General features: G+C 44.1%; 1 pseudogene across 1 annotated transcript in view; it reads left to right on the top strand.

Moving 5' to 3' along the window:
• LOC309815522 (small ribosomal subunit protein uS19-like) overlaps positions 1-19,734 on the top strand; it is an 81,193-nt pseudogene extending 61,459 nt beyond the window's left edge. Inside the window, exon 2 of the transcript in view lies at positions 19,301-19,734. The product of the transcript in view is annotated as a small ribosomal subunit protein uS19-like (transcript). The remainder of the gene's footprint in view (positions 1-19,300) is intronic.
• The last annotated feature ends 5,140 nt before the right edge of the window (positions 19,735-24,874 follow it).

Genomic DNA, 24,874 nt, shown 5'->3' on the forward strand with positions numbered 1-24,874 from the left:
TGGGACATGAAAATAAACACACATATTGTATGTTGGTTTACATTTCCTGCACAGACCCAGCAGGGGCAACAGGAAAGACATTAAGGAAACTATTTCTAAAGCAATGGGCTACATTTTAGCAAGAACACTCTCACTGACCCTAAAAAGAAAGCCATTAAGATGGCTAAAATCTCATATAATTCTTCAAAAACGTTCTTGAACATTCCCATTTTAATTTCCAAAGTCAATATGGCTTACTAGTGCCCCATGCTCTATGACAACAATTCATATTGATGGGGAGGGAAGTATGAACATTCTTCTATTGAATGGAAAATTTGGTTATTTTTAAGGACATTATTCCAAGAGAGAAAAAGGTCTTAAGTCCATAGCACCTGACAGAATATTGTTTTGTTCCTAGAAGGCTGGTTTCTCTTGACATCTCTGCCCTCATTAAAAAAGCATATCACAGTTGTCACCTTTATATTTTCAGTCATGCGATTTCAAACCCCAAAACAGAATGTTGCCATTTATTTTTCTTCTGAAGAAAAGGAACCCTGCTTGCATGCACGCTCAACGCCCCAAATCCAAGAGAACATTCCCGTCGCACCTCTCTAGTTCAGAGCACCTGGCAAGTCTGAGTTAGTGAGATGTCTGAACTAGAGAACAGAGAAGGCTATTTTATTTCTTTCAAGTGAACTCACTAGTAATAATCACTTGCCATTAGCACATTAAAATTGTATGTAAGTGGTGCTACTGAAGTGCTAGAAAACAGTTTATTCTCAGGCAGATAAATGGTCTCTCCTGTAGTCTTGTTCACATTGCTAATCTGGTCAGCAAAGCCTTTCCTCGTGGATCGTGTAAGCATTAGCACCAGGTGCCCTGCCAGGGAAGCACACACACAATCCAAAGCCACCTTGAGAAAACAATATATTTTCCACCACAACGGAGCCGTTTTACCACACCTAAGAACCTGAAATATAAACAAAAAATAAAGGAGTGTGTAACATCACTGCCTCTCTCCGCAGGGGCCTTCTTATGGTGGGGGACAAAACGGTAGTCCCACACTCCAGCCATCAGGAGAACCCTGACAGCTTCTTCCGTTAAACTTTCCTCTGTATCCTGCTCCTCACTAGCCGGCCTTGGTGCCCTAATTCTTCCCCTTCTCCCACTCCCAAGCTTCTCCCTGTGATGAGAGAAGGGTGAAGAAGTGTGGAGTGTCTGGGTCCGGTGCTTTTTCCGGTCTCATCTACTCATACTCCTCTCTTAGTATTCCTGTGCCACTGAACCGGGGATTATTACTTTTGTGGGTTGGCGAAGGTGGGCGTCTTAGCTCAACGCTAGCCTTAAAGAGAAATGTCCTCTTCACTGGCTCTTCCTTGAAGACCTGCACTTTTTCTCATCTCAAGAGGCAAAACTGAAAGACTCAGCTCAGAGTGTGGAGCTACAGGACTAAAGGGATCACTAGACTGCTTCGGAGCCAGGCCCTCAGCCAGAAGGGCTAAAGGAGCCCTGTGACCCATGCTAGTGCAGATTTCAGCAGGAACAGAAGTTTCACACTAGGGCATGGGGCCAAAGCCATGATGAAATCAATAGGATGCCTTTGCCAAGAGTGCCCACTCTGCATATCTCCCTTGAGCCTGATCTAAGAGTTGACGTTTAGGACCTGGTTAAATAGCTTTCCAACTCATCACAACTGACTGAACGAGCAGATAAATGGAAATTTGGAACATAAGAAGCTGAGATAATCCACACACAAATGTCATGTCCCCAGATGACTGTGGGTTGAATATATATATGCACAGCAAGACATTTTCATAAACCAAGAAGAGATTAAATTGCCCAACGTCTTTCACCCTTCTTACACTTGCCTATAACACAGCTGCTAATATCTAGCACCATTATTAGGGGTGATTGAATTGACGTTATATATACAATAAGATTCACGCTCCAAAGATATTAAGATCCACTGTCAGACAAATCAGTCTTTCTCAGCTCTGATAAGAAGACCAGTTGGGTGACTGGCTCAAGGCTCATGCAACTTCCAACCCCTCATACCGAGAACGGTGAAATCACACTTCTGGGGGCCCAACATAGAGGATAACATAGAGAATCTAAAGCAGAAGTTTGAAGTTTCCTTATTTTATTTAAAATTAATGCAAATTTTGTATTCAACTTTATAATGTAATAATCTTTCCATTAATTAACATTTCCTCAAAAATCCTTCAATAAAATAAATGCTCCGGGGAAATTGCCACGTTTATCCTACAGCCCCAAGGTTTGGCCAGCATACCACCACCTCACCCCACATACCCCAGCTTGAGAAGAAAAGCAACGAGGGAACCAAAGCAGAGTTCTGAATCTTGGAAAGAGAAGTGAAAACAATGCTTACCAAAGTAGGGGGAGACTGATTATATTTTTTCCATAACCATTTTCCATAGCCACTGCTAGAAAATGATTAAAGTATTATGCTGGCTTGTCATGAGGTTTCACACTGAACTGTGTTCATTGAAAAGTTTTCTCCCCTAGGGACCATCAGGACTTGGCTTAGGAACAGCCTCTGAGAACACCTTGAGAACTTCATACATAAAAGCCAAACTCCTTAATCCCTTAATACACCTAAATTCTGATGAAGTCACTGAAGGTGTCAGAGCAAGATGCAAAATCCTCGAGAGACTATCATCAATTTAGCATTTCCAGTTCAGGTGGAGATATTAATTCCACTTATCAAAGAGAAGTACAGAAAGGCATTCATTATGAAAAGCAGAAACCCAAAATGAAGAATATTGTGGGTTGGTCTCAGCTGGGTTTCCCTGAATTTATTACCTTGGAAAGTTCAACACAGATCTAAGTCTTCCACCCGAGACGGTAGCTAGTGGGAAGCAGCATCTGGGAGCAAATCACCAGGATCATGGTGGCCTCCTCACTGGGTACCAGCTGTGCAAACCCCCCAACATTAAGGAATGAAGAAGCAGCAGCTGGGGAAGAAGGTTAAGGAAATTGTGTGTTTAAAGGCAAGACCATTTAAAATTTTAATATTATTCCTATATAATTTGATATATGATCGGATGAGATCAGGAGGAAAAGATTGAGACATACGGGAGAAAGAGGAAGTAAGGAGATCAGGGTGAAGGAGTAGGGAATAGTAGGAACGATACAAAGGCCAGAAGACAGAGAACAGAAAACAAAAGAGGCCAGATGGTGGGAATGGAGAACAGCCACCAAAATCCTGTCCTCTGGAGGCATGCTTGTGCCATTTGGAGGAATAACTTTAATTTGTTTTGTCTTTTTCTTATTGTTTCAGAACATCTGTGGCTTAGACAAACAAACTTCTCATTTGCAAGAAGGAAAAGAGATCTCGCCTTCAACTCAACATAACTTAAATTTGGCTCTGACTTTAAAAGTTAGCCAGTTTTGGAAAAAAAAATTAACCTAAGCCTGAAGCTTCAGAAAATGGACCTTAAATTTTACCTGTAGTTCAATCCACCTTCTTGCAATGAAATAGTAATTAATATATTTCCATTTTCCTTCATGATTAAATTCAGGAGAAGAGTCTACAAAAGCATGATTATACCTAGGGAAAGTTACAGTCAATGGATTTACTGACTAGAATTAGGGGCACTGTTTTCTCTATTTCACCCCAAAGTCAGACATCAAAGTAACCTCTCTCTCTCTCTCTCTCTCCCTCTCTCTCTCTCTCTCTCTCTCTCTTACACACACACACACACAAGCACATATACACTCCACCTCACTCTCCCTCACTCTGAATGTATTCCTGGTGATAGAGAATCCCAAAGTCTCGTTCCCATGCTCCACCCTCTTTTTTCCTTATAAGCTTAGAGTCATGTATGTGACATATCAATTCAGTTCTCATTTGTCAGGTCAAGAACAGGGCCAATATGTTGGCTTAATTTAAAGAGTTTCTGAGTTGTTAGAATTTCAGGATGCAAACAAAAATGAAATTTGACTTAGAGGGTTTTTTTCCCTCCCACTTCCTGGTGAAGATACAACAAAATAGCCAAAAGGTAGTTAGACGATGGAGAACAGGTGCAAAGGGCTGGAAAAATGCTCTGCTCTTGAATAATTGAAAGCAGACTAGAGATCCTTCTGTTCTATGAACTCTCCACAGCTGGAGAGAGTTGGTTCCCTGAAAAGGTCTGAGCACTGGTCAGGGAATTCCAAATTACAAGGGGGAGAAATCACTTGAATGAAGAGTTCAACAAGAGATCCCCATCTATTTAAATTGTAAAGACACCAAAACATGAAAATCTGCCTGCCAGTCCTGCTCTCATTCGCTTGAGCCAACTACATGCATGTGCTTGGATGCAGAAAATAAAAATGGTCCTGCAGTCCCTTGAAAAACTTTCCTTAATCTTGATGTTACTTTAAAGCCATCATAAATCACACAACCTGCCAATCTTGCCATGTTTTATAAACCGTGGCGAGAGGTAGAGTATTTCTGGCCCAACGATCTCCCAGTAACAAATGCCAGTTCTAATGCTGCAGCATTTCCTCAATACCACTCGACCTCTTAAACAAGGCTCTACAAGTATATTAACTGTCATATTCTCAATTTTTTTTTTTTACAATGGGAAGTGATATCCTCTTATGACTAGCTCGATGGAGCCAAGGGCAGCGGCTGTCTGGGGACTGACGAAAGCACCCAGTTGTGGTGGGTAAGGCTTTCCACCCACCAATTACTGTCCCTAACATACCTATGGGTTCCCTGATCCCTACAAGATCCCCCAAGGTCACACCCCACCGGCTCAACAGGTTCCAGCCTGCCCCTGTAACTCACTGTCATCCAAATGGGTGCCAAAATCAACCTTCACAGGGCAGGGCCACACTCTGCATGGCCTTCAGGATCAATCGAAAAGGCTGAACCCAGGCAAGCCCATGGCCTGGCTTGCCTTCAGGAAATTCCGGGCTGTCTGCAGCAGCTGTGGTTTGAGTAGTACAACAAATTCACTTACTGAATGACAACAGCTTTATTGGCAAGCCAATTCAATTAAAGCCCCTGCATCCAACAAAGTCTCCGGCAGCCCTCTCTGCATAAAGAACATGGAATCATGCCTACATTTCCCTGAGTGCCCTCAGCCCTAGCTGTCCCTCTACATGAGAGGGAGAGGGATGAATGAATTAGATGCGGATGATGGTAATTAATGGCTGGCTGTCAGAGAGTCATTTCGGAGGCTCGGCCGTTGAAGGCTCCGTATTAAAGACCAAAGCCCAGCACAAACTGACCAGGACAGGCTAGAACTCGCTTTCTAAATAGTAGGAGTGTCGCAGGCACCTGCGGCAAGAAGGGAGGGGGAAGCAGGGTAAGGTAAAGGAGGGTTGGAGGGGAAACAGAGAAGCAAAACATCAGGCCACTTACATTGATCAATGCTTCTTACACTATTGATATATAAATAATATGTTCATTTTTCATTCTTACAAAATATGTCCTTTAGGCTACCATTATGGCAAACTTACTTCAGAGTTCTGACATGAGCTTATTAGGAGGGGGAAAGGGAGGGCTGACGGTAGAGCTACAAACAAAACACATTTTCTTATAAAATATATATAACATCATTTTTGCCTTCAGTAATAAAGATAAAATAAGAGTTTTTCAGATCCCTGGCACAGTCTTGCCAACCAGTCCTTTGGCACTCAGAGAGAACATGGGGGGGAAGAATAGCAGAGGGGGCAGGAAGGGAAAGAAAACAATTAACAAATCAGCTCCAACTGGCTCATTTATATGGAGATAGCTCTCACTTTGCCTTTAGCCAATGCCACCAACAGAGCCAAGTCAGGTTAACTACCTAGCAGGAGATAACTTGGGTCGATTGGGCTTAATTATTCCTGATAGTAACAGGTTACCATATGCACTGTTTGGAGCATAAACAAAAGCCAGATATCGAGGGGCTAAAATGATCCTTCTCCAACAACTGGAGTCGTGTGAAAAGCCAGGCTCCTGGTTCATTCCATCTGTCTAAAGTCCTAGTCTTAGAGGTCTCAGGGCCTGAGTTGCCACCCATGAAATGTGAGGAATTCCATGACTATACTGGAATGAGTCTTTTGTCTCACTCCCAGAAAGAGAAGAGAGCTCCAGGTGGGAAATTTCATTTAGGGAGCTTGTTTCTCTGCTCACAGCAATCCTCTAGAATGTTTGCCTAGAACCTGACTTCAAAATTCCAAGTTTGGAGAAAATGTCAACTCCACCAGGAAGCCTCCCCAGATTCTCTCAATAATAAAATACTTCCTCTGCTACATTCCTAGAGAACCCTGAATGTCCTCTATCATGGTCTTTAATTCAATCTTCTCCACAACATAGTTTGTTGTCCCCTTGTCTTCCTTCCCCAAAAGACAAGGGTTTTCTGAGGGCTGAGCTCTGGGCTTTGTATATAACTGGCACTCAATAAATCTAAGTGGAGTTGAATTAAATGGCCCTTAGGAAATGGATACGACTTCGCAAAGCCTCAGTCTTAAAGAACTATGTGGGACCTTGTTATGACCCTACAGGCATCAAGATTTCACTGCTGTTTTCCTCACTACAGCCACCAAATTGGTTGCCCACTTTAATTAGAACAGAGGCCAGATGTCTGGCCAGCTCTGCTAGAACCGGAAGAGCTAGCAAGCTGGTGGAGTTTCCCAGCTGGGGGCTCGAGAGGCTGGCTTCGTGTGGTTGGGTCACCTTCCCTTGCATACTTCCTTCCCTCTTACTTGACTCCCCTTCCCCCCAACCACCACCACCCCATCCCGAGGGCAGCTGTCCCTTTTATCAGCAAAAGCCCTTTCCTGACAACACATCTGTCCAGCACAATGTTTCACCCCGTCCAGTGATTCGGTTACCTGAAGCATTTGCATCCTTAATCAGTGCAAGGGCCTGAAACATATGTGTCCGTAAAGAGCCGGCAGAGGCAGAATATCTCCTTTCAGAAGACTACTATCCACTAAGAATGAAATCTAATATTTAAAGGGCATGACACCCCGTTCATACTAGATTTCATTAATCAGTGTTTTCGTGGAAAGGATAAATCCTTTATGCATGCCTTTTTCCTGATTTTTTCCCCCATTTAAAAACTGCAATGCTTATTTTTCTTCCCTGCTATTACCTCACAGAGACCCACTACCGTGAACCCTGCTTCCTTGCCTCCCGAAACTCACCCTTACTCATTCACACTGAGGGAATGAAGTTCAGTCAAGAAAAAAGGGGTAGAAAGAGAGACAGAGAAGTGTTCTAGTTAGTTTTAAGCATGTTTCATTAAATAAAACCTTTGCGACCCTTGAAAAAAATAGACCGTCACTATAATTATGAGCCTGTACTTGGCATGTGAGTGACCAATATGTTCAATGCCTCAGGAATATTAAGTAGGAGATCACAGCCTTCGCTTGGACACTCCCTAAGGACTATATTACTGACATTGAACATGATGAGAATGGCATTGCTACGACAGCCACAAAACCCACACTTTTAGGTGAAGTTCAGAAAAGAGGAATCACTGGTATCCTTCCTGAGAGATGTTGATCAAAGAATATGCTGATTTTTTTTTACCTTTTCACATAGCCTCTTATGTATCTGCATATGGCATTGAAATTGCAATGAAGCAATGAAGATCAGCACCAAAGTACTTAATCATGTCGCTAAGGACGGAAGAGTCTAACAATACCCAGGACCTCTGAATGAACCAGAGGCACTTTTCAGATGTCTAAACACCTATGATTGTGCTAATACTATTCTGCTGCATGTTCCCTTCAATTTACGGAATAGTGAAGACCCAACAAATTGTTAAATAATGCCACATTTCCTCATTAGCTTCAAATGTAACTCCCATTGTTGAGTAAATATCTTGGTTCCTGAATAACACTTTTTAAAATATGCAACAAATAACACAAATATGGGAAAACAGTATGTACAAAGATGCTTATCACAATATGCTTTATAACACTGGGAAACTAGAAGCAATCAAAATGATAACAATAGGTAAGTGTTAAGTAAATACACTGCAATGGACCATCACGCAGCCATTAGGAGGATAAAGGCCACATGGCAACATAGAAAAATGCAAGTGACACATGCTAAGTGGGAAAGGGACTGGAAATTGTATTGCACTGTGATTACAACTAGGTAAAAGCATATATATAAAAAAAGACCAGAAAGGAATAAACAAAAATAATAATTGTGTTAGGGATTATGAATGATTATTTTCCCTTATCTTTACTTCTCAAACTATCAGTAATGTTAGGTGTCTTTTATAATTTAAAAAACAAAAGGAAAACCCAGCAACTTTTTAAGAACTATCTTTTTTTAAAGTAGCTATAATTTTGAAATAAAAAAACAGTAATATGCAAACTATTCTAACTATGTGAAGCTCTAATTAAGATGTTCCACATGGAAACAGCAACCCTGGCAGGGTGAGCATCACCCCACACTGCTGCTCCCACCACTAACACACATCTCAGGGAGGATCCCCTTCTGCAGACTTTTCCACTGACTCAGATTTACAGGCCTCTTTCTAGATATTTTCACTCCACCTGAACAGTTTATTTCAATATAATCATTGGATGGGAGAAAGCAGCAGTAGCTGAAACTGAGGGCTGCAAAGTCAGAATTCTGCTTAACCACAGATGCTGGCGTCCAGCTGGCTGGCTGCAATGAAGCTGCTTAGGGGTGGACACTGGAATAGCCACACAGGAGAGATAAGAGGCTGGGAAGAATGAGCCTAGCAATTTAAAATAAACCTGAATCTCCTTAGCTCTGTTGAATAAGATCCCAGGATACTGAAACAACTTGCAGCTTTGGCCTTGGATCTGCCGTGTATGATCTTTGAAGAATTAAAGAATGAGAATGAAAGAGTCAGAACTCTGGTGGGGGCCAATTTTATATCTTTGATCCAAACAGCACCTCTTAATGTTCCAGTGGATCATGTCCACTTCTTGACCAGAATTCATTTCCAAACTACAGCCTTCTGGACCCCACAGAAAAGAGTATACCTAAAATTTATCTCATGGGCAGCTAATAATAATCTACAGGCATTAGCTAACAGTAATAGATTCTGAATTACATAAAGAGACAATAGATAACCAAAAGCTTATCTAGCAAGATGTCCCACTCACTTGGCAGCACTTCTTGTACTTCACATTAAATCGTACAGGTCACATGTTGCTGCATCAAAAAACCATAATTTTCTGTAGTCTTAGGTGAGTAAGCCTTATGTTCCCATATAAGCTATAAATGCTAACCACTTTTTAAGACAATGGCCTCCCTTTAGGATTTGACTTCTTGCCATGACACTTTTGATAACTTTATCAACCCCAGCGTATTAAAATATTCAAGCTTGTAAGCATCAACTATCTAACACTGATTCGTGAGTCTAATCCTAAAACTAGCTCTTTAGGCTGTTTTAGCTACTTTTATATGCAACCTGAGTACATGACAATATCACATTCAGTTTGGAAGGCAGACCTTATAAAGTGTGAAATCTTTTAAGACACCATAGGAGCACACAAAACAATTATAATAAGCATTGCACATATTTTTAAATGTGACTCTTTTGCTGGCCTTCTTCCTCATCTCAGTGCTCCTGGTATCACTTCTTTAGTCAACATAGTAAGTCGTTTCAGCCATGTCTGCCCAGGGAAATGGAAGGAAGAATTCAGGTCTTCCTTTGGGTTCAAACCCCAGACAGCCCCTGAATTAAGACAGAGAGGCAGAGGACAGCAAGAGGCATCTCCCCAGAAGGGTCATTTATTTTGGCTTTAATGAGAGGCAAGACAGTCCCCACACGCTTGGCATGAGCAGAGTTTAAGAACTTAGAGCAGTTCCTGAAATAAGCATGAAGGACATCTTCTCATACCACACCTGAACCACCTGTTTGCTAACTTCCTCCTTAGACTCTCAAGTTTTTGCAAGTCTTTGCCTGAAACAGCTTCTTAAATCTGCAGTTAAGTCAAGTGCCACCTTCTCCCTATAGAAACCTCAGCCCGTCCAGGGTCAAGGCAAAGAGTTACTGCTGAAAGGAGGCACTAAGTTGGAAGGACACTTGGGGACTCTTCAGTCTAGTGGTAGCCACCAAATCACCAGAGGAGCCTGTGACCCAGCCCCAGAGATTCTGCTGCAGTGGGACTGAAAGCCAGCCAGGCGCTTGCCCACACACAACGTCTCTGTCACAGGTGGCCCAAGCACAGCACTCTGAGAAACAAGGATGTACTCCAATATCCTCTGAGGCTCAGAGAAGTTGCCGAAGACACATAACCTGTTGGCAGTGGAGTTAGGAGCAGTATTCAGATCTGTAGACATCCTACTGCCCCAGAGAGTGAGAGGAAAAGCAATTACAGCTGGAGGCCGGGCAGGAGCAGGTAGCACTACCCTCCCCAGTGGGTACCAACATGTGCTGTGGAGTCTGGAACCTGGAGCAGGCACTTGGTGCCAAGGGGTCATAATACCACCTTTAATGATGCCCATGGCTAACCTTCCCCACAGGAGCCACAGGAACAAAACTCTTTTCTAGGCACCTGCATTTGATCTAATATCTGGATAGAAGTGGCCATCTGGGGCTGGCTTAGCAGAATCATAAAATCCAGTCCCAGCTTCACCGGGTGTCAGCCATGTAACCATGAGCAAGTCACTTACCTTCTCTTCGGCTTCTGTTTGCCCATCTGAAAAATGAGCCTAATGCCTACTTTTCTGATTTGTTGTGAGAATCAAATGAGGTCATGATATGTCCTCTGAAAATTAAAATCTTCTGGAAGCATAACGTCCTATCTAGTATTTTCATACTCTTATGGATCTTGTGCAAAACTAGAAGGAATACACCTTCTTCTACAACAAGAATTGGATAGGATAGAGCGTCCCAAAACTACCAGAATTGCTCATATTTTCTAGGAAGCCTAAAGGCTATAGCCTGTGTACACAGTATCAATGCAGACCCGTGGTAAGCAGAACAGAAAGGATGAAGCCTTTAGAAGGCACTTGGGATGCATTCAAACTTGGAGCCCAAGGCTTTGTTGACTTCCTATATCCAAGAGTCACAGCCACAGGACTGGGGTTTATCTGGTCCTCTAGCCCTGATCAGAGCCAACAGTCGTAATGATTCTGGGGTCCTTCGATGGCTCTCCTCCCCAGCTATATAAACACATGGTTCTGAGGCACTTCCTTTGCCTCCTAAACCAGCACTCACAAACGCATTCCATGCAGGATTCCAATTAATCAATTTTCTGCCTGCATTTGCATGTTTGAAATGAGGAAAATATTTTAGATCTCTGTTTTTTATTCCAGATGGAATCTGTTTGTAAAAACCCAGAACTCCTTTCAGAGGCCATTGAGAGGTAGAAGAAGGTGAGGGGGTGGGGCTTCTGGGAAGGCTTTGGGGCCCCAACTTCCTCTTCAAGTAGAGCAGCTGTACTTCTACCTAATCGGGCTCCCACAGAAGGCTTCGTTTTGTTAATTTTTTTAAAAAGTCATGAAAACCAGTCATCTTATCCAGTCCCCTGGTTTAAAGGGGAGGAAATCACATTGGAGAAAGGTTAACTGATATTCCAACCTTCTCCCTTAGTCACTTGCCCAGGCAGGAGAACAATGGGAAATTCTGCTTCCAATGGAAGGGCTTCCTGCCAGGGTCTTCGGTCTCAGTGCAAGCTGCTATGCGTGGCAGCAGCTGGGTGGCTTCTCCTGTCTGTCCCCACATCTGGCAGCTCTCAACAGTGGCCACCTCCAGTTCCAGCTCATCAGTGCCTCCCCAGGGCCTCTCCTGGAGCACTCCAGTTAACAGCTGGGATAGCATCTCCAGGGTTCCTCATCTCCTCTGCCAGCTCGTCTGGCCCTCTGGTTTCTGGGTAGCACCATCTTTACAGAATCAGCCCCTCCCTAGGACTCTTTCAAAGGACAGTTCTCAAAAAAACATGAAAATAAAAAACAAAAAACACCCGCAAAACTTATTAATGACTCTGTGAAGTGACTCCGGGGAAGCAAGTCCATGTAAGGAACCCTGGCTGTCACATTAGTTGCCCCCTCAGGGCCCATGCCTGCTGACTCTCCTTAGCTCAGGGTGTGTACCAAGGTCTCCAAAGCTGTCCTCCCAAGGGTTGTAGGGGGAAACTTTATACTATTATATCTATGTTACATTTGTTGAACATGGTAATAGTATTGTGATTATGTAGGAACATGTCCTTATTCCTAGAAGATGTAGTCTGAAGTGTGTTTGTGTGTGTGTGTTTAGATGGGGAAGGCGGGAAGGTATAGGCTGAGAAAGAAAGAGGTAAAGCAAATGTAGAAAAATGTCAGTTGGTGAATCTTGGTGAATGGTATATAAATGTTTATTGTACAAGTCTTTTAACTTTTCCTTAGGTTTGAAATTTTTCCAAATAAAATGCTTGGGGATAGGGGAAGGAGTCTTATACAAAGGCAAATTTACCCTGAAGTGGATGAAGCTTAAGTGTCAGGGTCCCTCACTACATGGAGCCCTTCCAAGACACTGGTAGGTTAATGAGGGTCATCAAGGTAAAGAGTAGGTAAGATGAATTACTATACCAGAAAACCTGAAACACCCTGAAATCTTACAGCTTACATACAAAGCAAACTGGATAGAGGTTGTCCCAAGTTTGTCAACAACCTAAAAAGTTATGACATTACCAATTACAAGCAGCAAAGCTGACATTTTCTTAATTGTCAATAATAAAAGACAAATTTCTATCAGCCATGTTAGAGAAAGACTAAATTATCTTTCTATTCTCTTTGTAGAAAATATCACAAAATTGTTGTGTACAAAGAGCTGAACAAAGAATATAGAAGGAAAAGTATCATAGAAGTATGTCAAGTAACTAATTCAAAATATTGTCAGTTTTCTAGACTTTGTCATGTTTGTAGCATTTGTCAGCATGTTTAATAATTATATAATTTGATTTATTTTTTCCTTCTGTATATGAATTCACTTTTAGAGCCTCCCTCCTTCTAAAGTGCATGCTTTGTTTCCCAAACATGTTGTTCACACAAATATATACACACAGACAAATGTCAATACATGCAGCCTTTTTTCAAAGCAACATCTTTTGGGTTTAGGGTTCCTTGGAACACATTTGGAAACACTGCCCCAGAGCAAAGTTGCTTCTTTTTAACCACATCTATCTATCATGGTAGCTGCACTGTAGCATTTGATTTCTAGGAAGACATTTATTTGAAGAGTTTACTTAAAGCAAATAAACTATGTTTTTCATTGATCTTATATTTACATACAATCTGCTTTATATAGCCACATTCATTAACCCAGCCAATTAAGGTCCAAACAGCACTGTGAGGGAGGCCAGACAGGTAATAAGAAAGGATTTGCCCCAAGTCCCACTTCACAAACATCCACCTCCATCTCTCCAGCCTCTGTTTGGCTACTTCAATGTCCCATGGGAGTAAACTGAGGCAAGGGGGCTGGAGGTAACTTTTCTTAGAACAACAAGGCATAGGATCTGGGTTTCCATTTTGTGGATTACTGTCAAATTGGTAAATTATTTTAACAGGCTCGATTTCTGTGGCCTGCTTGTCCTTTGACACCTTGTGTTCAGTGCTACCTGGGGAAGAGACAAAGAAGACTAGGGCTCACATATGGGAGAGAGGGGAGTGAGTATGAGGGTTCACCCTTCTTTGCGCTCCCCAAAGTGAAGACAATTCATCCTTGTCCCCCAGTGGAAAAGGATCAGTCTTTGACATTTTTCATTATAGATAACGCCAAAGAGGTAGCCCTAAATGCTAAAGGAAACTTTCAGAAAGAAGTGCAGCTTTCTATGGGTCCCTCTTCCTAACCATCCTGCATCAGCAGACCAGGGACCAGACACAGCTTCCTGGCCCATGAAAGAACTGGAGGGACAGAGCCCCATCACAGTGCTCACTGTGCATTAAATTCTCCTGCTTTGCCATGGAATTCCAGGGGCAGGAAGGGGAACCCTTCTGGTAAAAACTCCAGAGCTAATGCTCTAATACAAAACCCAGTAACAACAACAACAACATAATAATAATGGTAAAATAACCGTCATTTATTAAGCATTTTCCCAGCCACCTTAGATGGTTTCCATGAATTATGTCATCCCCTATAAAAAAAAACTAGGAAACACTTCTTCAAACACTAGGGTAAGAGGGTTCCATTCATTGTGGTAAAGGGTACAGAGCATTGCTCTGCTTTGACTCATGTCAGTAAGTAGGTAGAGGGCTTCCCTGGTGGCGCAGTGGTTAGGAATCTACCTGTCAGTGCAGGGGACACGCGTTCAGGAAGATTCCACATGCCGCGGAGCAACTAAGCCCGTGTGCCACGACTACTGAGCCTGCGCTCTAGAGCCCGCGAGCCACAACTCCTGAGCCAGTGTGCCACAGCTACTGCAGCCCATGCGCCTAGAGCCCGTGCTCTGCAACAAGAGAAGCCACCGCAATGAGGAGCCCACATACCACAACAAAGAGTAGCCCCCGCTCGCCGCAACTAGAGAAAGCCCGCACGCAGCAACACCCAGCGCAGCCAAAAATAAAATAAAATAATTTTTTAAATAAGGAGGCAGAGGAAGCTGACCCCTATGGTTGGGAGTCATCCCCACTCCCCCACCCCTCACCCCACCATGGTCTCTCCACTAAACACTCAGAGGACCAGCGATGGTGAATACAGGGCTGTGCACTGGTCACACTCAGATATTAAAGTCGACTAATAAGTAAGAAATATAATAATTGTACAGTTGATACATTATGCATTTTTATTTTACTGTTTAGACAATTCTGAAGTTTGCACAGGTAAAACAGAAACTCACTCCTCACTTCCTCTCCTACTGTTAACAGCTCAGTGGTATCCTTGCAGATTTTCCATATATATACATGGAAATAATAATGGCCTAGACAGGCTCAGAAGCCCTGCCTCCAAGATCATTCTTAGGAAAGAATGACTAGGAAACATTTCTGGAAAAGATAAAAAGGGTCAGAGACCAGTGTCACCACTTCATCCCTAATCATGGCTCCAAGGGATCTACCTCAGATCAGATTTCCTAGAAACAGACTCCATGACAGAGATTTGGGTGCGGAGCAAATTGGGGAGCATGCTTGGAAATAATACCTGTAAGAGAGAAGGGAAAACAGAAAAGGACAGGTGGAAGAGTTGAACTGTGTGATGCAGCTGTCGCCTTCGTGACAATCCCGTAGGGAACTCAGGAGTTGAGATGCCCTTCTGAGTTGCCCCAGTTAAAGCAAGGGAACCAGGCTTTCCTATTCTCAAGTAACTAATAATTGGATGCAGGGAGCCCTTGGGAGAAGGAGTAAGATTGGGCAAGGCAGCTTCCTTCTTCTAGGGCTGGTTCCAGAGAGAGTACAGCTGTGAATGAGCAGGAGCCAACATCTCTTGGTTTTGAAGGGGGGAGCTGGGAAGCCAACTGCAGCATATACTACAAGACCCTCAGATGTTCCAAAACATTCTCTTCTAGAAAAAATGTTTCTCTTCTAGAAAGGATGAGGAGTAAATAGGAGGGAAAAAAAAACTTGTTGAGTGGGCTTCCCTAGTGGCGCAGAGGTTGAGAGTCCGTCTGCCGATGCAGGGGACGCAGGTTTGTGTCCTGGTCCGGGAAGATCCCACATGCCGTGGAGCGGCTGGGCCCATGAGCCATGGCCGCTGAGCCTGCATGTCTGGAGCCTGTGCTCCGCAACGGGAGAGGCCACAACAGTGAGAGGCCCGCGTACAGCAAAAAACAAACAAACAAACAAACAAAAAACTTGTTGAGTGAACAGATAAGAGAATGCTACAGCCCAAATGTTGACACAGCTCCTGTGTCATACCTAATGTTCCCATGATTTCCAAGAATATTGCACTATGCCATACCCTGCATAACAACACACACAGGACCTAACTACAGTTGCCAATAAGGAATGGCTAGGATGGCATTTTCCTCCCCTTTGGCCCAGAGCACTGAATTCCACTGGACAAGTTTCACCTGTATGATTGGAAATGAAAAAACAAACAAACAAACAAACAAAGAAACTCTTTCCTTTATGAACAATAATAAAAACAATTCTAGGAGGGGAGATAGAGCAATGCAAAGCTTTCTTGGAAACCTCACTGCTGCACCAGGAGCAGATGTCCTGGGGCACAAATTCAGTCCTGTTCTATCCCAAATAGCACTTCAGCACACGTGGATCCAGAGCTGCTGCTGGTGATCCTGCTCGCCCAGCTCTGTTTTCTTTCCTTCTAGCCTCAGCAAGGACACACAAACCTTCTGAGGGCAGGACCAGCTACAACACAGAGCTGGGACCCCAGTCAGCTGGACAGTGTTTTGTGTCCAACTACATCAACACTGGTATTCTTTGGGTGATGCTATATCAGAAATGTCACGTTGATTGCATTTTTCTACAAACACTCATAATGAATGACGACTAACCCTTCCTAAACCAGGCCTAGGCCGGCATGCTTTCTGATGAAACACTCCAAAGTTCCTTCAAGTGGGATTTCTATCCAGAAGTGTCCAAAATTGTCACGACTGGTGTCAAAATAACACAACCATTATCAGTATTCGTGGTAAAAATGGCTAGTAAATGTGCCTCTGGGTCTTAGGCTCATGGTCTACAAAACGGGCAGCTGCGTGCCTGCACTGAACTTGGAATAACAGGTCAGAGAACAGACACCATTCCTTTCAGCATTTGGGAAGACGGACTCTACAAATAAAAGGTAGAATTAACTGATCAACTTTGTAGCATGACCTTGTCCATCAGTTCTAGAACATGAGAGATTTCCATTGTGATGGTACAACTACCACTGAACAACTCATTGCGTGCATTAATTCAGCCACTAAAGGCCTCTTTCCCCTTAAGTTCATATAAATACAAATCTGCTTTTGGGCTCTAGGACAGTCAGGGAGAGGTTAATATTTGGAGATTTATCTTTAAACATTTTTAATCCACTTTTTTACAAAGATTGGCAGAGCACTTGGCAAACTGTCCCCTTACCAGTGACTTATGAGGGACAAGACTACAAACAAATTGGGACCAAAGTGTCCCAGACATCCCTGACTGATGTCTTCTGCAGGAATCTTACCTTCCAAGGGGACAAAGGACAGGCCCTGCTCTACTGTAGTTAACCAGTGCACAGCACCCACCTGGACCAGGCACCATGTGAAGCCGTTCAGCATTAAATCCTCACGACAATCCCAACTTACTACTGTTATCCCCCATTTTCAGATGAGAAAACTGAAGAACAGAGAAGTTAAGGGACCTAGTAGTCAGTGTCAGAGCTATGATTCAGACATAGGCATCTGACTCAGGAGTCTGTGCACATAAACTCGATGCTATCCTGCCTCCAGAATGGAAGCATCTTCCAAGAAGTGCTTTTACTTTCAATCCTTTAGTTGCCTTTACTTTCCAAATTCCCTTTGAGACAGGCAGAGCCAAGGTTACCCATTTCGTGGAGACACCAGACCTACATGACTTAATTGAGTCACAGAATTAATCAGTGATTGGACACAGAATGGAACCTAATCCAACACACAGCACAGATCTTTACAATTCAACCAAGCAGACAAAAAAAACAACAGACTCAAATCTGTTCCTGATCAGCAGACAGCTGGACATGCTGGACAAGTGCGGGAGGTGATTGCTAAGCTCAGCCCCATTACAGCCCCAAGGCACATCGCCTCCTCCCTCTAATTCATCCTGAGCAAGGCACTGAACCCATCTGGGCCTCCTTCTAGTTGCAATGACATGAGTCAATTCATTTCAAGGATAAAACAATAAAAAATATTTGCATTATCCTTAATCATTTCCAAAACATTTCAAACACATCATCTCATTTAGTCCTAACAGCACTACGAAGGAAGTTTTGTAGTGTTCATTCTAGTCACCAAGACTCACAAAATTTGTCATCTATCCAGTCCCATGCATAACTCAGTCTTAATGTTTGATCCTGCACTCTCTCCACTGTGCTCTTGCAACTGTATTCTAATTCAAGATCCAGCAGTTGAAGACCATGGTCAAAGAGAAGGCTGGGGAAATCTGGACCTGCCATCAAACCAGGGACTGTTCATCCCCAACACTTCAATGCTTCATTGCCAAATAAAAAGAATGTTGATTTCCATTATTTAACCAAATAGGATCCATTCCACAAACATTCCAACTGCTAATCAGACTTGATGAATGACAAAAGGACATTGTTTTCCACATTTTTAATCTGTTCTGCTGGACTCCCAACCCACTGATGAAAACTTTAAGGGACCCCAAGATGCCAGTGGTCAACTTGTGCAAATCAAGTATTTTGTGATCAAAAGACTGAACTACTCTAATATCCAACTTTTTTTTGTAATTGAAACACCACTGGCCACCAAAATCTAATGGTTCTTTATATTATTAGGTCATTTATTCCCCCCAGCAACCCTGTGAGGTGGATACTATTGTTATCCCTATCTTTCTTACAGATAAGAAAACTGAGGCACAGAGAGATTAAGTGACCTGCTAGTCAATGTCAGAGCTGTAATTCAGGACTCTGATTTGCTGGACTCTGGAATGCTCAGTTAGACAGAACTTCTTCAGTACAATTCTCTAGGATTTGAGTTGAGGGTATGGGGATAGAGAATGTTTTGTTCTACCTTTTAAGTTTCACTATTTATCAATAGAGTTTATCACCGTATCTTATCACTATAGTGGCTCATAAGGAGACCTCTCCCCACTCCCATTAAAATAGAAATCTTCTTGGAAGGGCCAATGTCTAAAACCCTTATCAGTTATGAAGTAATAAAAAATAAGAGAAGTAAGAAAAAATATAGCCTCTGGAGAGACTTGGCAATGCCTGGAGGTGACAAAAGGAAGAGAAAGAATAGATAGTAGAGGTGAAAGGTTTCCAAAAACAAATGTTACCTCTATTCTCTACCCCAGCTCTTTACAGCATAGCACATACCTCTATGAATGAACATTCTACTTACCAACTAGAAAAACACAGAAGCTGTGACTGAGTGAGTCCAAAGATGCGAAGTCCAAAGACCTGACTCTCTCTTCCCCTCCAAGCCAGGTGAGTTGCTATCCTTCTAAACTGTTGGCCTCCACAAGATCATCCCCTACCCCTGATGTAAAGACGTGTCACCATGCCTCTGGTGGCAGCCCTCCCAATCTTAGATGGCCAGGCCCAATCTTGCAGCCCACCCCTCAGCAGACCTGGTCTTCCTGGAGAACCCCACAAAGAGGGCATCCCACGTTTTCAGCTGCTGCTGCCAATTACCCAATACTTCTTTTTCTACTTCTTGGTAGTTTATTTTATCAGGCTATCTTATTTCCATGTATATGGGCCACTCAAATACTTTTTTGAACAAGGCAAAATGTTAGTAAGTATAAAAGTAAATAAGGCTGCCGAAGAACCGACAAGACGGCAGAAGTGGAGCAGGAGAAGCAGACCTTCCGCAAGTTCACCTACCGCAGTGTGGACCTTGGTCAGATACTGGATGTGTTCTACCGGCAGCTTATGCAGCTGCACAGCGCACAACAGCATCAGATGCTGAACAGAGGCCTGTGGAGGAAACAGCATCCCTGCAGAAGCGCCTGCGCAAGGCCCAGAAGGAGGCACCGCCCAAGGAGAAGCCGGCAGTGGTGAACACACACCTGTGGGTCACGATCATTCTGCCTGAGGAGGTGGCCAGCATGGTGGGCATCTACAACCACAAGACCTTCAACCAGGTGGAAATCAAGCCTGAGATGATCGGTCACTACCTAGGCATGCTCTGAATCACCTACAAACCTGTGAAGCAGGGCCGGGGGCCACTCACTCCTCCTGCTTCATCCCCCTCAAGTAGCCTGCTTGGCCAACCAAGGCACAGACTTCTCTTTTTTTTTAAAAAAAAAAAAGGTAAATAGGTAAGTAAATCACACCACCAATAAAGGCAGAAGTAATAATAATAGCAATAATCACAACAACAACCATTTATGAAGTGCTCCCTGCATGCCCTGTACTTTCCATACCTGATTGCATTTCATCTTCTCAACATGCCTTCAAGGTAAGTATATTTTACAGATGGGAAAACCGAGGCTTAAAGGCATTAAGTAACATGCCCACATCAATCAAGAACTACAAATGCCCAGTTTCACCTGCAGGTCTGTCTCTCTCCAAAGCTCAGGCTCTTTACTAATATCCTAGACTCCTTGATCCACTCTATAGCCAGGTAGGCTTTGCATATAGGAGTAGATTTCTCTGTTTTGTTTCTACCCTATTATACTGGTGGGGTCTAGAGAGGTTTACTCCCTTGCCCAGGGCCTCATGGTAGTGTGGACAGAAACAGAGCTTCACATCCTCTGATTTCTACTAAAAACACTCATTCCCCTCTACCCCGATGCCATACACTCCCCTGCCTATCCAACTGGCCCTGCCCGACATCTCCCACAGTGGCCTGGGGTTAGGGACTGCACGCGTCTCTCAATAGACAACATGCTCAAAGTGCCCTCCCTTCCCACGCCCCTTTGAAGCCCTGGAAGGAACACACAGTGATCCACTCCTATCCAGGTTCCCAGCTGCTGAGGCCCACGGGCTCATGTCAAGAGCTCTGGGGATCTACATCTACCCAGAGCGTCTGAGAAAGAGCCCCTGCTCCAAGATTCCAGGTGTGGTCACAGGAGGGTATTTTCTGCTAAGACCCACCCAGCCCTGCCAGCAGTGCCCATGCTGGGCAGCAACCACTCTAAGGACAAGAAGGATCAAGTCTCTACTCTGCCCTAACAAGCTCTTTCAAGTCTCTGGGCCTCCCTTTTATCCTCCGTAAGGCTTAGCAGGCTACTCCAAGGGCAGTCCAGTAATCAGCCCCAGGGCATTACCAGGGAGCTTTTTAGAACTGCAGACTTTCCAGCCCCAGGCCAGGACTGCTGCATTCAATTGTGCACTTTTAATAAGATCTCTAGGTGATTCGTGTGAACAGTAAAGTTTGCGATACACCAGCTGAGACCATCTCCATGTCCTTCCCAAGACCTAAATTCTGAGATTCTCAAAAGGCGGCTCGTGGCTCAATTTCCAGACCTCAGGGTTGAGATGCCTCCTGGAACTGGGGGAATCCAAGCTTCTAATCAGGAGTGGTCAGAAGCGGAGTCACAGAAGGCGTCTGTGAAACCTAAGCCCTTGGACAGGCAATGCGGGACCACGGGGCAGGCGAAGGAGCCGGTTCATGTTTTCCATAGGCGCGCTGTGTGTGCCAGCTGAGGTCTTTAATGTAAACCCTCCTGTGCTCCGACCTAAACAATGAGCGTAATTATGGGCTCGCTTACCCCCTTCAGATGCAGGGCTCGGGTCGGCCCTCCACAGGGTCCTGCAGGAGGTCCTGTTTCTGACTCAGGGGGGGCCTCTGGTTAACCAGAGCAGACCCGACTCTGAGGGGCAAAGTTGACATACCAGCATAATTACACGTAGGTTGACCATATTTACTGCAACTCTGTTGTTCTAGAATTTCAAACAAAGACTGAATCCCAGGAAAACACACCACTAAAGAGAAGCAGATTGTCCTGAGTGATTTATTGAAGAACAAAAGCGAGGGGAAGAAAGAGAAGAGGATTATCAGAGACTCGCACATACTTCCCTTTCCCCTGCCTGGTCTAAGGAGAACACGCAGTGACCACCGCCTTCCCACCCTCCCCAACGGAAAGGCCTCAAAACACTGACATTTTGCTTTTTCTAAGGCATGCTTTCACGTGGCCACATCAAATCCCTTAAACCCATCTAGACTCATCAGAAGAGAGCAGGCAGTAGCACGGTCAGGACAGAGATCCCCCTCTTCCCTTCTGACTCACTTCACTCTCCCCCCACACCCTCCTACAGGACATACATCTCATACAGATCTATTTCAAATGAACAGAAAATCAACCAAGGCTGGAATGTGGCTTTAGAGAAGCCAAAACATCAGGTCAGGCGTGTGACTGGCCTTTAACTTTGGGAGGTTATGGAAGGCTTTGAATAGCTGCCAGCACTGTTTGGCCTCAGCTCGGTCCCATGTAAATACATAACTGTTATGGAAAGCAGTGGCGTTTCCAATGCACAATTCAGAGCTTTCACTGACCCAGCAATGACGGGAGGGGGCAGTTGGAAATCTGCACCGTTAGGAAACAGCACCTCCCTCCCAAAATTAAAACCTCTATATATGCAATTTAGGTGACTCTGAGATCAGGGCCACAGGGATCTCAGGGCCCTTGCTTGTAGCTGCCACCCGGTTAGGGACTGAATTTTCATGCATTGAAGCCCTAGCCCCCAATGTGACTGAACCTGGATGTAGGGCCTTTAGGAAGGTAATTAAGGTTCAACGAGGTCATAAACATGGGGCCCTAACCCGGTAGGATTTATGTCTTTATAAGAAGAACAAGAGATCTCTTTTTCTCCATGTACACACAGAGAAGAAGCCATGTGATGACACAGTGAGAAGGCATCTACCAATCCAGGAAGAAGTCTCACTAGAAATCAACTCTGACAGCACCTTCATCTTAGACTTCCAGCCTCCAGAACTGTGAGAAAATAAACTTCTGTTGTTTAGGCCTCCCTGTCTGTGATACTTTATTATGGCAGCGCTAGCGAACTAATACATACACCACCCCCACCCCAACACATACACACACACAATTACAATTATAACTCCTCAGCCAGGGAAGGCTTTTCAAGTGCCTACCAAGTGCCCGGCAAAAGAAACAGGAGATAGGCTTCCTGTCCTCATAGAGCTCAGGACGTCTTTGGCGAGACAAGATCAACCCTGAAAGACAAACTGGAACAACACAAGAGGGGATGTGGGTGGAGCAGAGGAGCTGAGAGACCATTACGTAACAGGGTCACCAGGTAGGAAGCAGAGAACCGTTCATTACAAAGGCACATGACAGTTCCTGCAAGTTTCTTTGTTTTCTTTTTTTAAGTTGCTCTAAGATATTTTGCTCAGAAAGTCCCCAAACCTTCATCCTTGCCCATCAAGAAGAAAGAGTGGGTTTCCTGGCCAAAGTTCCAGGGCAGGGTCTTGAAATTCCTAATCCTGCACCCTGTCAAGATGGTTGTTTGCCACGTCTCATTGCCTGGAGCTCAAAAGGGATTACATGCTCCTGGGCCAGGTGGTGCCACACAGATGAAGAAATAGCAAGTGATTGGCTAATTAACCTATTTACACCCACTCATAAAATTGTGAAAGAGCCTTTTGCAAAACTACACGTTGTTACTGTTCAAATGTCAGAAAAAGAACACAGAATCGGGATGGGATTCAGTTCCTACCAGATGTTCACAAAGGTTAAGCTCTGCTGAATGGCAAATTCCAAACTTGGTCAGTTAGAAACTCTATGGGCTTAACTCCCTCTCTAATCCTGCACTCTTCCTAGTGACACCACTTGAAATCTCCAAGCCTGAGCAAAGGGCAGGGTCTGACGTCAGCAGCCCTAAGACAGAATATGGACACCTACCACAAAAGACACCCCCGGTGGGATGGGGCACCCAGGATGGTTCTGAGCAGGGAAAGAGCAAGTGGGATTTTTCACAAGTTCACCAGAGATTTATGCCGCAACTTCAACGTGGGCTGGGCATATTATAGCCCAGACAAAGGAGGGAGGCATGGGATAGAAGAAAAGCAATAGAAAAGATCCTGGACATTTACCAAATTGTCTTGAAGAACAGCAACTTTCTCTTTTGTGGGCCTCATCCACCCCCACTTTGGTTCTGTGGTTCCAGCAGCCCATCACAGTCATTTATCCTCTTGCCAGAGAAGTGGGCTTGTGACCAGGATTGAGCCAATCAGTTTCCCCATCCCGTTCATTGATCTGAGGATTGGCATTGGACTGACCAGGGATATCAGGATTCATCCCCAAGAGGAAGAAAACACATTTTCTGCTCTGGTTACATGAACCAATAAACATCCTACACGTCCTTTCTTCTCAAGCTGGTCCCAGGGCTGATTCTGTTATTTGCAATCAGAAGACTCATAACTAATGCAGGAGGCATGTGGACTCTCACCAGTTGCTTTCTGGTTTGTATCAGACCACCATCCTGTGTCTAGTCCTAGAGGACACCCTAGGGGAAGAGGGGACCTTGGCTGTAGGGTGACAAAAGAGGATGGGGGGGGAATTTCTGCTGGTGGTGACAGTGACGTTGTCCAAAACATCATAAACAGTTGTGAGGAACTGTCCCAATATGCTGCCCAGCAAGGTGGGTGTTCTGGCCCTGGGGCACTCCATAAACAGAGCCAGTGACACCAGATTCTCTCCATGAATGCCTCCAACTGGGAGCTGCCAAATCTCTCCCAGCCACCTGCCTTCCAGCAGAGCTGGTAGGAGAACCCACAACCCCTCAGCACCTCCAACAAGTACTAAAAAGGAGTTCAGTGTAGCAGTCAAGTGCATGAGATCTGTGTTCGGGACACTTGCACTTTAATTCCACTCCCTACCAACCGTGTGACCTTGGTTAAATAAAACCTCTTGAACCTCTCTTTACTCATCTGTATAATGGAAGTGGAACACAGCTCATAGGATTGGAGTGAGAGTTAAATGTGATTAGCACGGTACCAGGCACCGCTGGAATTACCATCATCATTATTGTGGCTGTTACTATTAGGAAATGCTCTGAAAACTGTTCTCTGTGAAATAAGTCAGGATCTGCCCTCGTAAAATCAAAAAGTGCATTCTCACTGGGAAATAGCTAGCAGCTCCTTCCAGCCTAGAGTGGCAAATTCCAGGCTTGTGTCTATTTCTTGCCTTTATATCCTTTCTCATTTATTTTTTGATTTATGAAAACGCATCCATCATTTTCTAAGGAAAGCCTCCAGACACATGAACAAAAATGATAAAAATGCACAACAAAAACAAATAAAACCATTCACCATGGCTAACAAGTCAGGCATTTAGCCCCAGTGGGGTAGATAAATCCGGGCTCGGCACTGGGACCCAAAGGTCAACAGGCTGGGACTTTGCTGAAGGAATCGAAGAAAGGAGATTCTGAAG

This window comes from Mesoplodon mirus (genome assembly GCF_964341445.2).
Source record: "Mesoplodon mirus genome assembly, chromosome: 14".
NCBI lineage: Eukaryota > Metazoa > Chordata > Mammalia > Artiodactyla > Ziphiidae > Mesoplodon > Mesoplodon mirus.